We start from the raw sequence: 9018 nt of genomic DNA, 5'->3' as shown, positions 1-9018 counted from the left end.
CCCTTTAAGGAAAGAAATAAACCACACCAGGCTGTGCTGTAGCTGTGCATCAGATGCTTGGTCTTTTTACTGAGGAATAGGGTTTGGGGGAAGGTCAGGTAGAGAGTTAACAGCTCCAATTCATCACCTCTAAGACCTTGTGGTAGAGTAGGTGGAGAAGTTCTTGCCCATAGTCGTGTGCATGCTCTGAGCTGGGGGTCTGGGTCCAAGCAGCAGCTCCCACTGCCCAGCCTGGGGGAGGAGAGCACTTTAGATGCTGGGTCTTGAGGAGGGGGAGACAAATAAATGTCCTCTCCTACCTTCCCATGTGAGGTCTAGCTCTGGGCACTTGACATCTGGGAAGCTCATGGGTCAGCAAGGAGAAATCTTTCCTGAATATTCACTGCTTTGTAGTGGAAGAGAAGCTGTCTCTTAAGCTCCAGAAAGCCCAACAGTCACGTTGCTGATGTCTAGAATAAAGAGAAAAATGTCTTTACCCTCAACAAACACTGCCCTGCTGGTGAACAGGAGAGTCTGGGCTCCAGTCTAACACTGGCTGCACCAACTCCTAGCATTGTTTAGGTTGGAGAAGACCTTTGAGACCACTGAGTCCAAGTGTTAAGCTGAACACCTCAGGATCAATACTCTGCTCCTCCCTGGGTAACTCTGACTTCAAGATGCTGGTGAATCTTGCTAGTCCTGAGTGCTGCAGCAAGAACACTGCGATGGCAACTAGGACATAAGGGGTCTGATTTTAGTTTTAACCACGTGGCCTCTCTAGCCACCCCCTGAGGTGCTCTGGATGCTGATGGAGCCAGCATCTGGACCTGTGCTTCAGAGCTCTCTGCATAATGTACACGTGTCTATTGAGCTGTGTGGTTTAGAGCTATAGAAGGGGCTCAGCCCCTTGCTCAGCTGGGTAAAAGAAGATGCAACCCCCCAGCCACTGCTCCAGCTCCTCTGTCTTTCCAAAAACCATCCCCTGGCAGCTGGTGGCAACCACTCAGAAATGAAATCATGTGTCTGCTCCTCAGGCTGTGGTCAGCAGTGGGAAAACACCACACCAGGGAGACCAGAGACCTGGGAAACCTGGGGACAACCCCCCCCCAAATTTGTGCCATCAGTGGGGAGCAGGACCCAGATCAAAAAATATTCTCTTGAATAACTACAGGCCTACTTTCTACATACTTGAATTTACTGCACAGTTGGACTGTTTTGAGGGACTGAAGGCACTTTAACTGTCTTTTAAAGCAATGTATTTACTATGGATTATCTGCATGGACTACAGGCTGAATATTAAAAGAGAATATCTTCCTTTTGGACTGCTTTGTTTTCAAAATAAACAGGCAAAGAATTATTAGTCATGTTGTGTGAACTGCCAAGCAGGATGGGAATTAATTTCATCTTGTATTCTTTTAATTGACACTGTAAGAACACAAAGCTTATTTTTTTTTCAGACATCCTTTCCTGTCTTAGTAATAAAACATCATTATCAGGAGGTATTCCCAGGACATGACTAGGATAAAAACACAGGTAATTGAGGTTGGAATCAAGACTATAATTTTCTTCTCATTTTCTTCTGCTCAGCTTGTTTAGATTTCTTTTTCCAGGCTTCTCAGGGGGATCAATGAAGGTTGCTTGGTCCTTTTGACAGGAGGCAGGTTTAGTGTTTTGATCTCTGCACCAGCACTAAATTATTTCCAAAATGTAAATCACTTTACAGGTCATTAGCTGAGACCTCCACGTTTGGGCTTCTTTTGCTGTTATATGTTAGAATTATGGACAAATCAGCTCTGAAAGGAGATGAAGAACTGCAGGAAAAGGCCCATCCTGCAATTAACTACAGCTCTCAAGGGATTGATTCCTGTGGGAGCTCTGGTAGTGCTGCTCCCATGCATGGTACACCCTGAGTAGCTGCTAAGGACTTACCTGTGACCCTTCCTCTGCACTCACCTGGCTGCCCCAGGTAGGAATGGCCAAGGCAGGGCAGAAACTGGAGCCCTTCAACCCTGCTGCACGTCCCTACAAGAGGTAATCATGAGTCTCCTTAGAGGCAGAGTGAGGTAGGAGGAGGTCCAGAGGGGCAGGATGGAGCTGGAGTACAGGCAGTGGTCCAGGAGATGCAAGTTCCCATTGGTAAAGGATCTCCTGGCATCTCAGCTGCAAGATGGGAACAGCAACACCCCGTGGTTTGCCTGGGGTTGTTTAAACTGTCACCTCCCCAGCCTGGGGCTGTTTAAACTGTCACCTCCCCAGCCTGGGGCTGTTTCCTGGCAGGTATTTGTCCCACTTGGTCCCTGCTGCCCATCCCAAACCAACCTCACCCTTTTCTGCACCTCCTTTCAGTGGCTGTGGCCAAGTTGCCACACTGGTAGAAGCAGCAATCCAGCAGCTTGGCCTCATTCTCCCTTTCACCTCCCCAAGCCCCTCAGCCCCTTTCATCCCCTCTTCCCCAGGAGTCCTCTCCAGGATGGGAGAAGCTGTGCTAACACAATGCAAGCAGCTAGAAGTTAATTTAAGCATCCTAAAGAATTCTACTCTCCCAATGCCTTTTTCTATTTATTCTCTGAGCAGAGACATAGCAGATCTATAATTAGGATATATATATTCTGGTTTTATATAGATATATTTACACACTCAAGCACAAATACTTTATAAATGTAGAAAAATATCAGCTTTCCTGAAGGACTGATTTCCATTCTAAACAACATGCAAGAAGCAAGGGGGGGGAAAAAATATCTATTACAGAAAAAAAGAAAGGATTCTACCCTGGAAATGCAACAGCCAGCTCAGGTACAACAACATGCTGAACCCTAATTAAGAGAGGAGAAAGCAAGCAGGGAGCAGATTGCTACAAAAGGGCCTGTGGGTGGTGGAATAAAATCTCCAATAGATGCACAGCTCTGCATCTGTGTTTTACAAGTGCTGGGGAATTAGGACTGGGAGCAGGGAAGTTGGGCTCAAGTCCTCATCTGGTTGTGGGTGTTAAATGTCTTTATGCCTTGGGTTGTTTCAGGAAGGAAGGATGGGGATAAATCCCTTTCTTGCAAAGAAATGATGAATTTGCCAATACTGGGAAGATGCAGCTGCCTGGGGGGAGGTGTTTTCAGGGCAGGGTGGAATTACCTGCCATGGTGGCTGCAGGCATCAGACCTGTCCATCTCAGCAGCTGGCTTTTTCAGCTCTTGCTCACTAAGACTTCAGAAATCTTCTCAGTCTGCATTAGGAACAGGAGCTGCTGCAGTTGATCTGTTGGACTAGAATACAGAAAAGCTCAGGGCTGGGCTGGGGGGGCTGCAGCACCCACCTGAAGCAGGGCTCATACAAAGGCTGGGAGAGGTTTGGGGGGAGCCATGAAGCTGAGCAGCATGCTGGGCTTTTTATTGCCTTCCTCAGACAATTTATTAGTGTGTATAAAATAGATTTCTGGCCCACGGGTGTGAGAAACAGCTTTTTTTGTTGTTGCCTTCAGAAAAGGGAACTGTATCTCCACACCCCTCCCTTCCCTGCCTGGCACACCAGCTATGGGCCTTGGTGGCTGCTCAGCCACCTCTCCCAGGAGGCTGCATCTGCCCCCCAGCCACCAGAGCTCCAGGAAGAGCTGACCACTGCCCTCAACATCTGTGGTATCCAGGGGTGACCCTGCTGGCTGCTGGCCAGGAGCCAATTCAGCTGGTGCCTGCAGCAAGGGCTGGTGGTAACTCAGGTGGGGAGTTCCACAGAAAACTTAGAGCACAACTCTGCTCATCCTGCAGTCAGAATGAGTTATAAAATTGATTGACCCAAAGTCAAGGCTGAAAGTGAAGTGAGGATGCCACCCCCACCCCCTCCCTGCCTCCCCAGCCCCTGCAGAGGCACTTTCCACCCTGCACACGTCTTCAAGCAGCTCAGGAGATGTTTCTGCCACCACCAAGAACTACCTGAAGCTCCATGTTACTCTCTCAAATGCCAGAGAGGGTAAGATGAGAAAGTGGCATCCTGGAGAGTGATAATTATCAGTGCAGCTCCCAAAAAGGGCTCGACTCACAGGCTGGATCTAAGGAAGCAGAAAACACCTGCACATTTCCACCCAGCTACTAGGAGAGCATCTCTGCAAGAACCTTCATCTCCTCCCACAACTTGCTCGTTCCAAAAGGCTGAGGAAGAACCTGTGAATCCAGCTCACATCCTGAGAATTTTCCAAAGGCTGGGGTTTATTTTTATTTCCTTTCTACACAACAAATCCTGATGATTTGGCAAAAAAAGGTCAGTGCAGGCAGCAATTTTTCTTTTTGCAGGAAAACTGAGCTAAATTTTGTGGGTCCCCTCCTCAGTTTGAGCTGTAGTTATAAAAATGGACAGGTGGGTTTGGGGCTTTCTTGAAAACCTGACAAAATCTTCAGCATGTGCTGGCAGAGTAAAGCCTTTTCCTCTGCACAAAGCACATAACTAATAAAATTTCAGGCTTGCTAGGATAAAGAAAGAAGAAAGCCTTTTCTATTTGTTTTCTTTTTAAGTACTGAATAGAGCAGCTTCTCTATTCTTTTAAGAATAATAGTGGGTTTCATGCTCTGTGACAAGCTGCATCAAAGTGCCTCCTGCTTTCCTGGTGCCTGCTCCTGAGGGTTATTTCCATGACTCTGCTTCACTGCAGAAGGATTTTTAACTCTGCCAGCCTACAGCCTTACAGAATAATAAGAAAACCCAGGCTGAGAATTTCTTAGCTCTTTTCTAGCTGATGGAGGTGGGGGATAACTCATCTGTCCAAAGAAATGAAGATCTACGAGAGCTCCTTGCTGTTGGCAAAGCAAGGGAGTGATGCCTGGAGGTGCCTGACAGCAACAGAGCTGCAGGAGTTTGCACGTGGCTCACCAAGAACCAGCCTGTGCCACGAGCTTTAGGCACTGGGAACACAGCACTGCTCAGCAGCAGCCAAGACAGAAGCTTGAAGCAACCACCAGGTTCATTTCTTTAACATTTATGCTACCCCTCAATATCACAACTTCCTGATGTTTCCATGCCTCTGTTGCAGGCCAGATTATTTTCCCCTCCCCAGACAGCACGTGGCTCCTGCAGCCTTAGAGAGGATTTGCATCCCTAGGGATACAAGGTTTTTCTTGGTGTTTCTTCAAAGGAATATTAGGGCTGTATGCAATATGCTCAGCCTGAGAGAACCAATAAGATCCTAAAGCAGAGTGGTATTGGCTGCAATAACTTCCTCTCTGTTCTGCAGCTTCCCATGGCTCCAATGGGGAATTAGCTCCACGTTGTGCTGACAGGTTCCCATCTGCTGAGGGCTGAACGTTGCATCTTAAAAAGCAGCAGAGAGGGAGAGCACCCAATACACTCTGACAGGTTTGCTCAGCTCTTCCCCAAACCAGAAGAACTGGATTTGAGTTGCTAATGAATTCTTAGTAATCCACTTTTCTTCTTTTTTTTTTTATGTAGTGGTCTCTATTTCACTGCAAAACTGGAAGGAGGAGGAAAGCTGAAGGCAGGAATACAAGGAATATAAGGAATATAAGGAAGGAGCTGACTGGAAATCCTAGAGGCCAGATCCTCAGTTGGGATTTGGAAACTGCAGAGGAATGACTCTGATGCAACATAAACCTTTAGGAGCTGACAAAAGGTGAGCACCACACACAGGGCCCAAGTCTGCACCACTGCCTTCCATCCCCCTCATCCATCCACCTCCTTTCCTTGCCCCTTTCAGCCAAACGTTTAGCACCATCCCCTGAGGCAGGAAGCAAGAAGCAGGACTCTGGATTAACCATAGAATCTGCCTCTGGTATCTTCCAAACAACCTTGAGGAGGTCCTTGGGCTCCTCCTGCTTCAGTGTGTTTAGATAAGGCTCATCTCTTCCATAGCTCTGTGATTTAATGCACACAAAATGTTTTAAGGCCCTTGGCTGAAAGGCAGGGGAGGAGGAGAGAGCATTTCTCATTTCTCTCAGCCATGACCACTGTCCAAAATAAGAGGTGAGGAGGAAATGGCAACTCCTGGCATTAAACCTGCTTCTGCCCCACACCAAGACATGATCCCAAGAGGAATGAGGACATCTGGGAATTCTCTGTGACTGAAGATCCCACCACAGCTCTCTTCAGCCCTAAGTTCCAACAGGAGGCCACTCTGGTTGGATGTCACAGTGAGGACATGGATGATGCAGCATCCCTGAGTCCCAGGGAGGATCAGAGCAGCCAGGCCACGTGTTCACCTCAGTCCTGCAGTGCACAGAATGTCACAAAGAAATACTTCTCAATTTTTTCTGTATTTTTTTTAACATTTTCCATTACCTTTTTTTGCCTTTTCATTCCATCTGTATCACTGCACAATTCTGCAAGCAAAACAGCAATCAAATTTGACTTTGGGTTAGCAAAACTCTATCAAATCAGCTTCTTAGCAGACCACGTTGTTTCCAAAGCCCTGGCCAGGACATTGGAAGGGCAGATTCCTGCCCCATCTTAGCCCTCTGCCCTTCATCAGCCCTTCCACCTCCTTCCTTAAACAGAAATGCCAGCCAAGGAGGGCACAGGGATTTTACCCTGAGGATTCATGAAGGAGGATGATCCAAACCAGCACCTTAATTTGCTCCATATCCCTGCATGATGCCCAGCAGAACCTGTGCTGGGGGAGTCAACAACCCCCCACTAATCAGATACTTTTATCACTTTGCCACAAGCCTTAAACCATTTTCTTCAAGTATAAATAAAAGTCTGCACCCAAGATCCTCAATAACATTTCAGAGTCTCAATGAAAGCTTGGGAGAGAATAAACATTTGGGAAATGAGGAAAAATTTGATTTAAACAAAGTACTGAAGTCACTTGGAACATCTTACTTCTGTGTTTTTCATTTATTATTATTGTTATTATTTCCATTTTGTAATGCTTACAGCACACTAGATGCTGCTCTCATTAGTGCTGCTCCTAGTGGTGCAGTTTTCCCATCACTGTCTTTTGATTCCCACCACATTTAGGGTTCTCTTTTCATGCCCCAGCTCAGTTCAAGAAACCACAGAAGAATTTCCAGCTCTCTGCCTGTTGCTGAACAGCTTTCTAGTGCTTGACAACCAGGCCCTGTGGTGGTAGGGGACAGCTGAAGACATGATGAGCTCATCTTCTAAAATAAAGGTAGAAAGAACACCTTAAATAAGTAATATATAGGGCCAATTTGGGGAGGTTTGGCACAGACCCCCTGCCCCTGGAGTGGAAAATGCAAGAGCAGCATGGAGGGGAGTGAGATAAGATCCTTCCCTTGAAGGATTCCCTGCCCCTGGAATCAGCTGGGCTGGACAGGGCCTCCAGGGTCTTCTCCATTCCCCACCCCATGCACAAAAAGCTTCCTCACTTTCCTCTTGAGCTACCCCAGTGTGACAGGGATTATGTCCTGTCTTCCCCCAGCTCTCTTGAAATAGAGGTGCTGCTCCTGCCACAGGGCTCTCCAGTGATCTTCCTGAAAATCAGACATGGGATGAGGGAAATCACAACTGAAAACTCTGCTGGTTTAGCAGCACCCAAGACTTGGGTCTTGCCTACAGGGCCATCGCAGAGGAATTTAACAACATGCTCCAACACAGCTTCAGCACATTTCTGGCTGCCCCCTGGCTTTGTTGGGGTTTAGATGCTGAATGTGCTTGAGCTCTTCAGTAAAAAAAAATCTCCCTAGCTGCTGTCTGCTGCCTAAACCCTGAGTATTTGAGGCACTGACTCCATCGAAGTCCTGCTCTTGTCATTTAAATGTCTCCAGTGTTCCTGCCACTGACAGCAGCAGCCACACGACTGGTATTTTTACCAGGCTTACATAATGTTGCTCACACGTTGGGTGTAGGCAGGGCAAAGATAAATTAGGTACACAAGACAAGGCCACTCATGCATAGAATAAGCAGTTAGCACTCCAGCAGAACCATCACCATCGTTTAGAACAACTCAATTGTGCTTTTTTTTTTTCCTTATTAGCTTTCATCCCATCATCTCCACACAGTTTACAAACACTGACTGGATTACAGGGTCTCAAATGAGAAAAAAAAAAACCAAACTCAAACCAACAAACCAAGGGTGACTCATTCAGCCCAATTAAAACAAACACGAGATAATACTTTCACCACACAATGCAATTAAATGGCAGAACCTGGTGCCACTGTTGCTGTCATTAATTATGCCAATCATTAGGTTGTTAGACGTATTTATAAGTCCACTGCTGCATGTTAAACACAAGAGCTTGGGTCTAGCTTCAGACTCAGGAAACCCTTAAACCACTGTCAGGCTCCAGAAAGCTGTGCCAGAAGGAGGATCCTCCACAGCCACCCCATTTTGTTATATTCCTTCCCCAAACAATGGTACTTGGTACTAGAAATGTTGATATTGGTATAAAAGAACATTGATATTGGTGTAAATGAGCAAGTCTATCAGTCTGGACTCCCTTCTGCTGGCATTGCTGAAATGCAGCTCTTCTGTGGTGGAACACAGAGGTGCAAACAAGCCAAATGGGGATGGTGAGGAGAGCAAGGCACAGGGGGTGAGGAAAGCAAGGCCTTGGGGGTGAGGAGAGTGAGAAATTGGGGGTGGTGAGGAGGACTATACCTTGGGGATGAAGAGAACAAGACCTCATCGTGTGCAACAGAATTCCTGAAGGATTTGGAGAGGCAGAATGCAATCTCACCAGGGGATACTCCACCAGGCTCCGTTACCTGTCTCCTAGGGGGAAAAAGAAGCAGGGACAAGGTTAATTTTTAGGCTATACCTGCTCCACTCTACACCCAGGCTACAGAGAAGCGCCTTGGAGGCACATTCTTTTTGCACACTTGTCTAATTTGCCTTTTTGGCAAAAACACCACAATCAGAGTTACATGATCACAGCATTCCCACTCGCATTAATTCAAGCAGCAGCTATCAGACAACGCCCTGCCAGGAAATATGGGGCTGATTTTTGTTTTGTTTCTCTATCAGTTTCAGCAGGGAAGTTCTTCCTTCAATAAAGTTCCAGGAAAACAAAAACAAACCAAATAAACAAACAAAAAAATAACTGGTTTTGGGAAAAAATCTCCTGCTGGAGAAGTCCTTCC

Source organism: Merops nubicus, unplaced genomic scaffold, assembly GCF_000691845.1.
Source record: "Merops nubicus isolate BGI_N331 unplaced genomic scaffold, ASM69184v1 scaffold9822, whole genome shotgun sequence".
NCBI lineage: Eukaryota > Metazoa > Chordata > Aves > Coraciiformes > Meropidae > Merops > Merops nubicus.
The sequence above is the reverse complement of the archived record's forward strand: the minus strand, read 5'-3'. Positions refer to the sequence as shown.